General features: G+C 48.2%; 1 long non-coding RNA gene across 1 annotated transcript; it reads left to right on the top strand.

Annotated features, from left to right (window-relative positions):
• LOC118177035 lies at window positions 1–13,871 on the top strand. The gene is made up of 4 exons (XR_004755643.1): window positions 1–554; window positions 744–899; window positions 7,028–7,238; window positions 12,664–13,871. It is a non-coding gene; the product is annotated as an uncharacterized LOC118177035 (long non-coding RNA).
• Window positions 13,872–14,178: the final 307 nt, after the last annotated feature.

Below are 14,178 nucleotides of genomic sequence, written 5' to 3'. Positions count from 1 at the left end.
GAAGGCTGGATCTGCTGTGAAGCAGGGGTCTGCAGAGCTGCATTGGATGTACCCCTCTGCTGGCTTCATCATGGGAGTAGTTGAGGGAGGAACTTCAATCTGTCAAAGCTGTAAGAGGCAGGAATTAAATGCCTCCTGTACACAGGGCAAAAACCTGTCCTGGGCCTGAGCTGGCTGAAGGCAGCGTGGCTTTGCTGAAGTTAGCGGTAGGTCTTTGGATCAGGCTTTGTACTGTCCTGTGTCTCAGGAATAAAATTAGACTAGTTTAATGTTTGTGTAAGGTGTGCGCTTTTTTTTCCAACGCAATACCACAGAGAATGAGATTTCTCCCTGTGTTTTGACATCTCCTGTCCTTACTGATCCCCGTTCAGGTGTGTTCTCCCTGCATCTCCCTGGCGTGTATTTGCCTGAGCAGGCATGCTGACTCCTGAGCAAGTTCCAGCCTGCCCCCCAAATTTAGGCTGGCTTAGGTGGGAGCAGAGCCTGTTAAAGAGGCTTCTGCAGATGTCTGACTTGCTTTTCATTTCTTCCCTTGCTAAGAGCAACATCACCAGGTGAGAAAACCCAGCAGGCAATCAAACGGCTCAGCCTCCACCTTGTCGGGAAACAAGGCTGCGCTGAGAGCGAGTGCTTGCTTTTTAGACACAATCCTATAGGATCAGGGTTCTTGCAGTGTCAGGGATTTAAGATTTTTGAACTCCCCATCCCCCCCCCCTTTTTTTTTCCCCTGCCTGTCTGAGCAGCTCTGGGCTCCCCCGGCATCACTTCAGCGCAAGGACCCGTCTGACACTACTTATGCCAGGTCCTGCCTCCCGCGCAGGAGAAGCAGTCTGCAACTTTTGCTGCTCCAGGCAGCACTTCATCTCTGAGCAAGCAGAGCTCTGCAGAGTGGATTTGGGGTAAGAGAGGCAACTTCTGAGGGAGGGAGGGTTTCCTAGCCTGCTTTAATGGAAGCTTGTTCACTGCATGTTTTTTTTAGGAAGGAGGCATTTAAGGGGAGGCTGTGATCCTTCCCCCCCTGCAGGGCTGTCTTTTATAATTGATAAAAGATGAAAAGAAGTCCAACTTATGGTGGGTGATTTGCTAATTAAACTTCATCCAGTCTGTGTCCTTTCTGCCTTTTTAATTCTCCCTGGGACCTGCATGAGGGAAGCTGAATCAGAACCAAGTCTTTTTCGATCTGTTTTTTTAAAATGATAACGAGGGGGGTGGGGGGGGGCAAAAAAGGCAAACCGACTCCCCTGAAATGACTCGTGGGGAGCTGCGTTTTGGCATCCTCTCTTCTGAAAGCTGTTCCAGGCAGGTGCTGGGCTCTCGTGCCGCCGGGCTGGTGCAGTTGTGCTGCAGTCCGAGCCCTGTGCTGAGCTGCAGAGCCTTTGCAGGAGCGCATCAGGACGCGCCGACCTGCTGCTGGTGCAGTGCCTCGGCAAGGGAAACTTCTGCAGCCCCCCTCCAGCACCGTCACCCCGTTCAGCGCTACCCAAACCCCCCCAGCACCCCAACATCACCCCTACCCGCCAGACCTTTGGAGAGCCTCCCGGGGAGGCCGGCGGAGAAATGAAACCCTGCGGCTTTAAGAGCGCTGCGCTCTCCGCTTTTAGCCTCCTGCGGAGCCCGGCCTCGACCGCGGCCTCAACGGGGCCTCCCCCGACCTCCTGGGGGGGGGTTTGGGGGTGTCCGAGCTCGGGCCTCGCCTCCCCGCAGCCTCCCCCCAGGTTCCCTCTGCACGCCCCCGGGATGCGCGCCCCCGAGCCCGCGGGCACTATCGCCTTCCCACGGCCTCCCGGAATCCGTCTGGGGAGGCTCAGCGCAGCCTTTACTCTCCCTACCCGAGCACAACTTGTGTTTTTATTTTTTATTTTTAGTTTTTGGAGGCCCTAACGCCGCTTGATAGCGGTGCGGGGCGTGATCGTGCAGCCGTGAAGCACAAAAATTCACCTGGATGCAAATGTTTGGTGGCAACTTGGGTTTTCCTTGTATAAAAAACACACGTTTTTAACCAAAAAGTGCCTTCCTGCCCTCTCCGCAGGCTTGGTAGCTGAATGAATGAATGGGGCAAGGGGGAAAATCTGCAGTTTGTGCAATTGCTGAATCTGTTGAAATAGCAGTGAAGTCAGCGGGGCTGAAGTCCCTGTAGGTCTGGATTTCAGCTCGTGCCCCACGTTGGGGGAAGCTGCTCAGACCGAGTCAGATCCTTGCTGCTGTTGGATGACAGTTGGGTCTGGAATGGCCAAATATTTGACTTCCCCTCTTTTTTTTTAGTGATGTCTCCTGACAACAGGAGGGGTGTTCTTGTCCCCGCTGGGGCAGAGGCAATTACTGGTGTCTGCTGTTTTGTTTGAGTAGTAGTGTATGTTTATGTTGATTAGATCTATAACTGGGGTGGGTTTTTTTATCTTGTGCTTGCACAAGGACTGGGAAAAGTCAGCCAGATTGGTAGGAAAGGTGAGCGTTGCCCTCGTCGCAGAGGAGGGAAGCTGGGACCAGAGCTTGATCTCTCAAGGTCACGCAACGCAAGCTGGTGGTAGAGGCGAGCCCCTCGCCACCCTCAGCTGCAGAGGCTTTTTTATATTCAATGAAACCTGCAGATCTTCCGCCAGAGCTCTCTGGTCTCGGTCCTGAAGACCCAAGAAGAGTCACAGATGACGTAAGGACCAAGCCTTTAACTTTGCATGATGTAAATCAAGCGCTAAAGCAGCTGAAAGCCTCAAATGGCTGCGATGCAGGGACTTTTTGCACCCTGCTAAGGCTGTTACTTCTGTTTTCCTTATGTCATCACATTAATGAGCAAAGAGACTTCACTTCATTTGTGAAGTACTTATGCATAAGTTTGGCATTTATACAGGACCACTCAAATTGGTGGAATGGGACCAAAATCAAAATAACTGAGCTAACATCAGGCTTGGTGTAAATTGCCAAGGGATAATGAGTGATGGGGTGTTCCAAAATATGGGCGCTGAGAGGGCATATGGTGTAAAATCAGATCATTCTCTGCCTTTAAAATGGCTACTTAAAAAACCAATGAAGTGCTTTGAAATTGAACAGAATAGGATTTACCAAAGCTGGTACAAGTGACAAAGCATGGGAACTGCGGTCACGCAGCTAAATTCTCTGGAGTTGGGCTTTCTGGAAGTCAGCACAAGAGCCTATTGGAAGGGCTTGCATTGATTCCTTGCAAACTTAGCACGATAACTGTACCAGATATAGAAAATAAGAATGATCAGAGGACAAAAATGAGCCAAATTGAGGCTTGTGCCTTTCAAGTAGGAGTCCCTGTTCTGAAGTGCCATCCTACTGGTGCTTCTATTCAGGTGAAGTGTAACTGATTGCGTACTGCCAAAAGCAAGTTAAGGGCAAAGAACCCTTCAGTGCTGAGCGATGGGAGGAGAATTTGCAAAAGATGAACCAAGAGGAGGGGAAAGGAAGGGGGATGTGCTTGATGCTCTGTCCTGTTACATCCTATGCTGCTCCAGCAGCTTTTGCTTTACATGCCTGGGGAGAGAACCTCAGTACATGGTAAGTCTTAGCTGGAGTTCACAGCACCTTGAGCACCACCCTAGACCACCCTAGGGTTGCTATAGGCATAGCACAGGATAGATATCTAAAAAGAATGACTATAACAAGTCAATGTAGTGAAAAGCCTGACTCAGTGTCTAGATTGTGCTTCTGGAAATCTAAACTCAGCTGCAGCTAGTTGAAGACTGCTTTGATTGGTTTCCTCCTTTAACGCTGGTCTCTCTTCTGGAAAGCAGCTCTGTTTTTTTGACTGCCATATTGATGCTGGAGTGCGTTTTCACATTTTGGGCTGCCTAGGGTATTTGCCACTGCTAGAGGTGTCTTAATAGGAGCATAAAGTGTTTTGAGAAAGTACTGGCATTTAAAATGTAAGGCAGATTATTCCCAGTGCCTGTTCTTAGGGCTCATGAGCTTGCATAAAGATCTGTCATACCAAATTCTTTGTGGTTAAGGCCAGACCTGCTACTGGAGCATCAGATAGCTCTGCTCTACTACGTGCTTAATGAGTGGGACCTAAATGGTGGTTTGCTTGTGGATAGCGATCCCCCATTATCTATTTGCAGTGGCTGGCATCACAATAGTTAAAGACTGAGTCAAATGACAGCAGGTATTTTTGGAGGAGAAGGTCATGGATTCTGAGTGGTACCCCATTGCAGAAATCACACATCCTTTAAATAATTGGAAACGTCTACAGTTTAACTCTTGCTCTTGGTGGTGCCGTTAAGTCAAATGTAGCATATTACAAATGTTGCTTCTAAGCTGTGTGTGCTACTTCCCCCAGGCCCCCTAATTAATAATATACTTCCCGGGTATTATGTGGCACTGCAGCAAACTTGCTGTAAATTAATTCCTTCCAAGAGGTCTGGGTTGCAGTGAAGAAACAGAAGTGTTGTGAGGAAGGGCCCGCTGTATTTTACAAAGGGGGATTTAAAAACCGCTGCTGGACCCCAACTGGAGAGCCACTGGTAATGCTGGTTTCAGTGGGGAATATGGGAGATACACTTGTCCTTCCCGAATAACTGTATCAAGAACTTAGCACTTCTGCCCATTTTTCCCACTGACGTGAAAGTCTTGGAGTGGGGCAAGGGAGAGAGACTGCTGCTTGCAAAACCTCTGCAGATTCTTCCAGTTGGCTCTTGCACTGCAGAACCCGGAGCGATGGGGAATGCAGGGGGCGGAGGGGAAGTGTTGGCTGTCTCTGTTGTGCAATGTGATGCACCAGTGTATTAAAAAGCCTTACCAGCTGCTGTAAATTGCTTTCTGCCCATCCCCATCTGACATGTGAACACAAGAATTCCCATGTGCCAGGAATCTTAATGGTTTTTCCTCTACTTCTGTGCCTGGGCATAAATGTCCTTAAGATGCAGTTTTTCCAGCTAAACCCTTAGAATTTCTAATTACACTACGAGATCAGAGCTGCAGCAGGCTTGCCATTCGGCTGCCCTCCTTGTGCCTTTCCCCTGCTTTTCAGACAACTGATCTTTTGAGAAGGAAGAGTCCCTGCTGCTGAGTGAGCAAGAACTGAAATTTGGCAAACCTAAATGGGTTTTAATTTGCATCAATATTCTGCTGCACGTAACTGTTTATAAACTGAGGGCAAAGCTTACCTCATCTTAAAAGCTTACGTGTGATGAACAGAAAGTACTCTGTTCTTGTTTAAAGATCAAAATTGAGGAAGGTTGGACTTACTGAAGATGCCCTTCATTTGGCTCAGCAGTGTTTGTGTTGAATCCTGTGGGAAAAAATAAATAAATAAATATAAGGTCCCTGCCCCATAAAACCCAGTTGAGAGCATATTATATTCAAGAGAAGCATGGATTTGGCCTTGAATGAGCTGTTGACCTTGAATTGTTGGTGAAAAATTTGAGGCCTAAAATACATGGATTGTAATTTAGCACCAGTCATAACTTGTCAATACCTTTGTTAAAAGATGGAGACTCAGCTGATTAAATGCACTTTGATTAAACAGGGGGATTAACTGGAGAGACATCTTCAGCTTTGAAGGTCACTGTCAGAACAGGGGGAAAGTTGCTGGTTGGGGTCATCCCCAAAGTGCTGCTGTGGCTCCTGTGGAGCTCCCAGGCTCAGAAATGCTTCCTCACACATCCCTGTTCCCAGGGGATGCCTGAGTGCAACTTTACTCATAGTGATGAACACACTTTTTTTTTTTTTTTGGTAGAAGTCACTGCTGTGCTACTGCAGCAGTGCTGTCAGCAGCAGGGCATGCAGCAAGAGCCCGTGTCTCCCTTGTGCAGTTTCTGGAGGTTTTTGAGAGGGCTTGCTGTGCTTCAGAGCAACATTTGGGTGGCTCTGGGCAAAGAGGGGCTTGGAGCAAATGTCCTTGAGCTGGAGGGCAGGAGGAGGCTGGGCACTGAGACCTCTCCCTGGATTAACCTGGGCTGTGGACAAGCCTGTAAGTTAGAACAGCAGGTCACAGCCGTGAGGGGATGGACCTGGGGCTGAATATCAGGATGTGCTCCTAGCTTTGAGGCCTTCTTATAGAGCCAGTAAAGTCAGCATCCCTCAAAAGTGCTCTGCAGAGAAGCTGCGCAAATGAGGTTACGGCATACCAAGGGTAAAACCGAGCAGATCCTTGTGTACACCTGGTTTAAAGGAGTTTAAAGGAGGGGTGGTGCAAATGAGACCAGCTCCTCCTTGGAGGCTCGGTCCTATGGACAGGCGAGGCAGTCTGGCAGTCTCCAATTACCCAATATCAGCTCCAGGGCCCTGGGTAGCTGGGGGAAAAGCAGAGAGCAGGGAGCACTTGGTGGTTTGCTGGCAAGTCACCCGCTCTTTGATGCACTGCAGCAAAAGCCCTATCTGAGAACTCTTCAGCGAAGGACATTGCAGGGAAGGGAGGGGGGGGGGGACTGAAAGATGCTGCTGCCAGCACTGTGACAGCCAACCCCTGTCCTCTGCTCCCCTCACAGTCATTTAGCAATTGAGTTGGCCAAGTCCGTTGCCCTGTGTCTGAGCAGGATGCAGTGTCCTTTCCCTGGATGTCCTTCAATTGCAACGAGGGATGGTCCTGCCTGTAGGCATGTCCCGGGGGCTTTATTTTCACAATTTGGGTAACAGCCGGGATGAGGAAGCAGCAAGGCTCCAGTAGATGAACTGAGCTTGGGTGACGAGCCACCACTGCAGCATCTGCTCTGCAACTGCCTGAGCCAGGATGTTACAAGGTTCTGGGGACTGAAGTGACGGATGTGGCACGTTACGTAGCAGCAGTGCTGATGGAGAATGAGTGTGGAGCAGGGGAACGGATAACTGCTGATGCAGTGCAGGTGATATTTGGACTAGTGTTGCTGCAGCATGCGCAGGGTGTCTGGACTGCACCGAGACAAGCAGCAGGATAAATGGCAATTCATGCGTCTTATCTGCTAGGGATTGAATCTCTTCAATTGGTAATAGGCTTTTTTTGGAACCCCCACCCCAACAAATATATGGCTGCTGCAGGGGAGGTGGGAGCCTGCAGGCCATGCTACCAGATGATCTGTTCTGCCCCTCTTAGGAGAACTGCACCCGGAGCAGCAACCCAAGGGTGGAAGAAGACCCCAATGCTCTGTTGGCTGGCTGCAGTCTGCTGGGGGCTCTGGAGTGCTCCTGAAGGTGATGTGAGATGTCCTATGGTGCTGCTTCCACCCTGGACCCCTTGGCAGCACAACCTGCTAGCCGAGCAGCGTTTGGCCACCTTGCTCTGGAAGGGGTTGCAAGAGAGTGCGGTAAGGGCTTAACTCCTTATACTACGCTTATAATATGGTAGAGGTGGGGGGACATTTGCTTAGATGACCTTGTGTGGAGTTTCTGGAAACACGAGTAAACTCTTTGTCATGGGAAAAGCAAAGCTTGGAGGAGACTTTAGCTGTGAGAAAACTTGCAGTGGTAAATTTGGCTAATTTTGACCGTTCCTGTACAACACTCAAATTGAACACGTCACGAGATGAATGCATTTCTGCTGGTAGGTAGCATTCACAATATTAACGCTTAGCTGATGTTTATTTTCAGGCTCTTTATTTTAAGACACTTACTCAGCTTTACATGTGATGAGTGCTTCTGGTAACAAAGCTATTAATGCAGAGCCCGGTTACTGGCAGCGTCGGTGTGTTTGTTGTCTAAACAACTTGCATGGCACAATATCTAAAAACAGCCTCTTCAACGTTGAACACGGCATTGGCATTCGTGTGCCTGTGCAGCTTGATTTAAAGCAGGGCTCTTTATGTCCTGAGGGGCTGCAGTAGCGGCCAGGAGGGATGGGGAGACCTCTTCTTGCATGCTTTCCAAAGCTTTGCTGCAGTTCTGGTCTCAATGACTGCTGTGTGCAGTGCTGTCTCGATGGGTTCGGAGCTGCTTTTCACTCGGCAGGAATGGGAGGGGAATTTGGAGCAGGATTGATTAGGAAAAGCATTTCTTCCGTGGTAATTGTGTCAAGAGGAATCACAGGGCTGCAGCAGCGATAGAGGAAGTGTGGTGAGGCTGAAGAGCTGTCTGTTTTCACTGTGCTGTTTGTTCCCTGTGTGCGAAGGGAGATGCTTGCTGCTGCTGCGTGGGCTTCCCTCCTTAAGCAGCTGTGCGTGCCAGGCACCTGAACTGGACCCTTCCTGGCTGGAAGCTTCATTGGCTCTACAGTTCTGAGGCATGCAAGAAAATAATTAATACCTGCAATCTGGTTATCTTAAAAAGGGGGAGAAAATAAAAATTGATGGCAAAAAGCCCTCTATTCAAACTGAGGAAAGTGACCCTTTCTCTCTACCTGTGAACTGGTAGGAAAGAAGTGGTGAGCTTCTCCCTGCTGCACCTGAAGGACTCTTGTCTCTGCACCCATCCCCTGGTGCCTGCAGGGGCCCTGCTGGAGGACACTGCTGGAGGAGAGCAGGACGCCGTGTCCCCAGGACGCGGTGACACCTCGGGGGCTGCTGGCTGCCCGTCCCCCGGCAGAGGGAGGCAGCAGCACGCCGAGTCGCAGGCACGCAGCCTTCAGCTGCTCTGTGCTCTGCCAGCCTTCGTCTAATTAAAAAAAAAAAAAAAAATCACTCACCGAGAAAGGCATTTCTCTTGCTGCTTAACGATAAAGCCTTTGAATAGCAGGGATTTGCTACCTGTAATTGCTCCGGCTAATCCTACCAGCAAGCTCTGTCCTTCACCTCAGCTACTGCTCTTAATTCAGTCCCTGTAGGATGTTTGACAGAGCAAAAGCTAAGGCTTGGTCTGTGCCTTTGGAAAGACTAATTGAATGAGTGAATTTGGAAGCATCTTCCATCTCTTTAAGGGGAAAAGGCATGCAGGAGATTGATGGAGACCCTACTCTCCCCCTTTTCTGAGGGAGGTAAGTCAATTATCGATGCATACGCTGAGAAAGTGGTGGAAACACGAATGAACTCAGCAGCCTGCAGTTAGCTCTAACCCTGTGCAAGGGAGCTGGCCGAATAACTTAAGTTTCTTGCAACTCTGCTCTCATGATCTTAGGACAGAAGTCTGCCTTCTGGCATCCTGCATTTTTTTTATTCTATTGCTGGGACCCTGGCTTGCTGCTCTTCATTTGCTTCGTCAACTATTGTGCAGGATCCCTGAGCCATCCAGGCCCTGCCCTCGTGCGTGGGTGCAACACTGGGGAGGAGAGATGGTCCAGGAGGAGATTAGAGGCTGTTCGAAGAGGTGTCTGCTTAGAGGAGTAATGTGGATGCATCCTCTGTAGCTTTGTCTTCTGAATCTGCAGGGACAGGATTTTACTTTGAAGAAAAGTAGAATATGTCCAAGTGCTTCAACACTGGTCTTTTGCCTGGCTGGGAGCTTCAGTGTCTCAGTCCATCTGGTACAAGTCCTTTCTAACAGGGAAGATGCAAACTATGTTAATGTGTTGAGGTGTACCTGCACCTGGCACTTATTTCTGCGTGCCTTGCCATGCGCAGCATATGGCGAGCTGGAGTGTGTGTGTGTCCTTGCTTTAGTTTATGAGGGAGAGAAAGAATCTTAGAGGAAAATGCTGATCTTGCAATGGGTGCATGTCTGAGCAAGGCCAACAAGACTGCCAGGGTGGATGGGGAGCTTGAGAGATCAGATGCTTCAGTTGTCACTGGGAATGCTCAGTGGCCCGGAACTTCAACCCCTGCTCTGTGCTTGAATTAGTACAGTTCCTTCTGCTAATCGCTCTGCCTCCATTTCCTGTTTCTGCAAAAAAAAGGGAAATGTTCACAGGCTGTCGTGAGGCCTAATTACGCACAAAATGTGCAGGGAGAGAGTTTACCAGCATCCTTGGAGACCAGGAGCTTCTGGGAGATGATGCTCCTGGTGATGTCTAAACAGGTTTTTAGCTATATAATGAGGCAGTGTGTGGCTGGAATAGACCTGAGCTGCTGCACGCTGATGGGGAAGGCTAATTGGCACGTGGTATGCAGTGGTGGTTGGTATTAGACCATCTGCGAGGTGGTCTTTCAAAAACAGATCTCAAATATTATGTTTTTCCCCTCTTAGGCACAATATGTCTGCACAAATGAATACTGAGGTATCTATAGATATATTTCCCTCTACCACTTTCATTGACTCCTCGCCTCTTCAAACCCAGCGCCTCTGGCAATTGTGGAACCGTGAGCACAGCCAGAGTGCTGCCAGCCAGGACACCCCGCCAGCCGCGCAGGGGTTGGGAAGGCTCGCTGAGCTCTGCAGGCTCCTGCCTCATCATGACTTTTCTGTTCTTCTTGCCAGAGCTCCAGCAGCTTGTTTTGTTACTTTCTCCTTAAATGTGAGGCAAAAGAAAACCCAGAGTTGGCAGGTGTATTTGTTCTATGTGACTTCTTTCCTCTGCTCTGAAGACTTAAGTTGTTTCATGATGGCTTTGTTCCAGGGCAGTAGCTGAAAGTTGTGTTCGTTTTCTGCATAACCTTTTCTTTTAAGAAAATACTTACTAGCCCTGAAAGTACAGAGAACTCGACGGTTACTAGCATGATTTTGTCTGTTGGTATACAACTAAAGCTTGCAGGAACCTGGAACATGAACTTAAAGCAAAACTGTGGCTGGATGTGATGCTCTCAGGGTGACAGAAAAGCAAGAATGATCTGAGTGCTTGAAGGGGTTAAAGCAGAGCACTGACTCCTTTAGGGGCTGCCCTGCTCTACTCAGTAACCAGCTGACTGAGGTGTTTGCTACTTATGTCAGACTCACTGTTAGCTCTCCAAGCTTTTAATCTGGTTTGTTTTCCACTCCATTCTTCAATTAATGGCAAAAAAAGAATGTTTTTATGCACAGGACATAGGAAAGTATCCAGGCTGTAGGTGCATGTGTGATTCCCTCTGGAGACTCCTAAGTGTTCCTTAAACAGCACCAAGTTCTACCAGCCTTGCTTTATCTCCAAACCCTTGCAAAAATGCAGTCTCTGGTCACCTACTTTATCCTCTTTTCTATCTCTGCACATGTAAGTGGTGATTGGGTTGCCAAACTATTGCTGCTTCCATGCAGTTATTCATCTTGTAAATCTGAATTAGCAATTTTGCAGCCACAGGAAGGACCCACATCTTTCTAATCCTGAATCTAGTTTCTGTAGTTTTTTTTTTTGTTGTTGTTGTTATTAGTTTTGTTTTTTTTTCTTTTTTAGCTGTCATTCTGCAAAAAGGTATGGGGATGGGGAGTTTATGTGATGGCTTATGGGAAAGGTTTCTTTAAGCTTGCAGGAAATTGGATGGTCTAAGTAGAATCGATCATTGTGCTACCCCATGCTTTTTCTGCCATGCTAGCTTAGCTTTGTGCTGCGGTGTAGCAGACAGCCTCACTTTGAACAGACCCCTAACATCCCCAACAGATGCTCTTTGTAGATTGAAAGGGTTACTAAATGTTTCCTCAGCTTAAAGCAGACTTCACATTTGCAGTGTTTCAAGGGTAGTGGTGAGGCTACACCTGCAGCACGCTTGCTGAGTGGCAGCATGCTCACTGATGCCGGTCGCTTCACTCTGGATTTATGCCTATGCACCTGAAGGGACTTTGTCCCCATCTCATTAGCTATAATTAGCCTCTACAAAGTATGCATATACAGGCATGTACATCTGTGGCAGCCCTACTAGAAGACAGTTTTCAGAGAAGTTATCTGCAAAGGAGCTGAGGAGAGCTGGGCTTCTGAGTTTTCAAGTCAGTGAGTCCATGACAGCTTGTATTCATCTGGCAGCCTGAGAGCTGCTTTGGCTTATATTCAAGTTCCAGGTGGTTAATGTGTCTTAGTCTCCTTATCCATCTAGCTGCTACAGGTAGTAACTTTAGTAGTGAGATCACTCCCAGAGTGAAGTAATGGCATGCTTATAGTTTAGTTGTCTCATTTCAGGTTCAGATGGTAGATGAAATGTGCTTTTGTGCTTGCAGACTATGGCAAATAAGAGGCACCTGAGTCACGCTAGCACTCCCTCACTGAGCTGACACTCATTGGTAACTCCTGAGAATGCAGGCTTGGAGCTTGTGCATACAGGCAGCTAATGCAGCTCTGAAGCGTGGCGAGCTGAGCTGAGGGAACTTGTTCAAACATATGACTGTAGTTAGATGCTTTCCACGCTTACTTGCTGCTGAAGGTTCCTGACTTAGGCTCCAACCAAGCTATTTCCCCAAAGGAAGATGTAAAACAGGTTATAGAGGTTTGTCAGGTTTGTATGAAGACCTCTGGCTATGCTTAGCCATGTTTCACTTAGCCTTTGGGAAGTGCTCATGAGATGAGGCCAAAGGGCTTGTTGAGTAGGCACAAACTCTTTATATAACAAATACAGCTGTGAATACAATAAATGGTGCTGTATATAGAGTATTTATGTCCATTCCCAGGCCTCTGCTGCATTAAGGAAGCTGGTTTCTCTGCTTGGCACAAGTGGACAGCTGCACTCGCCTGCTCTGTTCACCTGCTCTTGTAAAGGAGACCTGGAAACACATAATCTGGGGAAAGTCTGGATTCTTTTACCTCTTTCTCAAGGAATTTGCCACCTATATGTTAGTGATGTTTATTTAAGGAGAGAGAAATCACATATAAGTGACTTGTGACAGACAATTTGCATCAGTGTCTGTGAATCTGCCTCCATAGTGGTACTGGTGGTGGGAGTAGATGGGGAGTGGTTTGTACTTTAAAGGATACAATGAAATTGCTGCAATCCTCCACACTATCTGATGATATTGTTTTACCCTTGGTAGGTGAAGTGGTAATATGGTGCACTATGATGTCTTGGATGTAGGATGGAGATCAACAAGCTGGCACTCAGCGGAGGGGTAAGTAACTTCCCTGTACCTGTATATTTTTCTCACCTGGCACAAAAAACCTACTGCCAATGTCTGTACACAGTACAAGTTTTTAATTAACGTATGATACAGTGATTAAGGATAACTGAAGGCAAAACATAAGTTTAAACAAATCCATGTTCAGATCGTAGTTCCCTGGAGTCTGAGGATGGAAGGGATCCACTGAAGTAATCTGACCACTAAGCAGCAATTCAGTTACTCTAATAACTTGCTGGGCTGAACCAGAATGCCAGAAAGGTGAATCACCTTGATTTGAAGATGAAATAAGCCACCATTAGCTAGGGACTGAATTTCAGTCCCTAATGTCCTGTTAAATCTTCTGTTTAGTTTAAGCTGGATCTCTGGAGTTGGCCTTCAGCCAGTGGCTGCAGCAGCATCCAAGGCTTCTCACTGGGAAGAGGGTCCTGTGCTGTAATCAAGTTATATCTGAAGGCAGCTTGGCTTGGCAATAAGGGCACTGTCAGCGGGATGTGCTCAAGTGCTCCCCAAGTGTCAGTAGAGCCCTGACCTCTCAACAAGAGTAAGCAGGGCTGAAACTGCAGCAAGAATAGCTCAGCTGTTAGCTGCTGTTCCTGTGCTCCAGAGAGCTTTCATCAGCGAGACCCATCCTTAATGAACTTTAGGTGTAATCATGGTTCTGAAGTGGTGACGGCTCACATGGTGTAGAGGCAGCAGTTGCCCCTTGTGTGGCAGGGTGCCAGTCTGTCTTCAAAAACTGTTCAGTCATGCTGCCAGCATTCCTGTGGGAAGCCTTGGATTGTTGGCTTCTAGATATGTGCCCTTTAATGAGGTTGTTCAGTTTAATTTTTCCATTCAACTATCAAGTCTCAACTGTCTGGGCAGTGCCCAGAATTCCCTTGTCCCTGTAGTAGTTGTGAATAGGTGTGTATTTACAGCCGTTAATCTCCCTGGGGTATGTCAGAGGAATACCCACCTGTGCTTGCCAAATCTTAAGCATTTGGCTCAAACCTCATGTTTAGAGAGAATTTCCAGGCCTGCCCTAACCTGTGGTGATACCATAAGGCCAACCCAAAGGAATTGATGTGCAGCGTGGAGCTGGCACAGCCACAGATGTGCACCTGGGGATGCTCCTCTCGAGCTACAGCCTGCATGCTGGGGATTGTCCCGAGTCAGGCGAGCAGCTGGGTGTTGTGCTGCAGGGGTGTATGGCTGCTCTGAAGGGATGGGGGGGATCCAGAGCACAGAATAAATGGGGAAAAGTCACTTCATGCACACAAGGGTAGAAATTCATCCAGGCTGTCTCTATGCAGCACAGTTCCCTCAGACCACTTTTCATCTTCCTAGTTATTGCTCCCTTCTTTAAATTTTCGGTTGGTTGGGTGACCAAAACCAGGCCTGCCTGAACTCTCTTGTTGAGTGGGGGCCCTTGATATCTGGTGGAAGCTTAGG

This window comes from Oxyura jamaicensis, chromosome 21 (assembly GCF_011077185.1).
Source record: "Oxyura jamaicensis isolate SHBP4307 breed ruddy duck chromosome 21, BPBGC_Ojam_1.0, whole genome shotgun sequence".
NCBI lineage: Eukaryota > Metazoa > Chordata > Aves > Anseriformes > Anatidae > Oxyura > Oxyura jamaicensis.
This window is presented reverse-complemented; position numbering and strand designations above follow the sequence as displayed.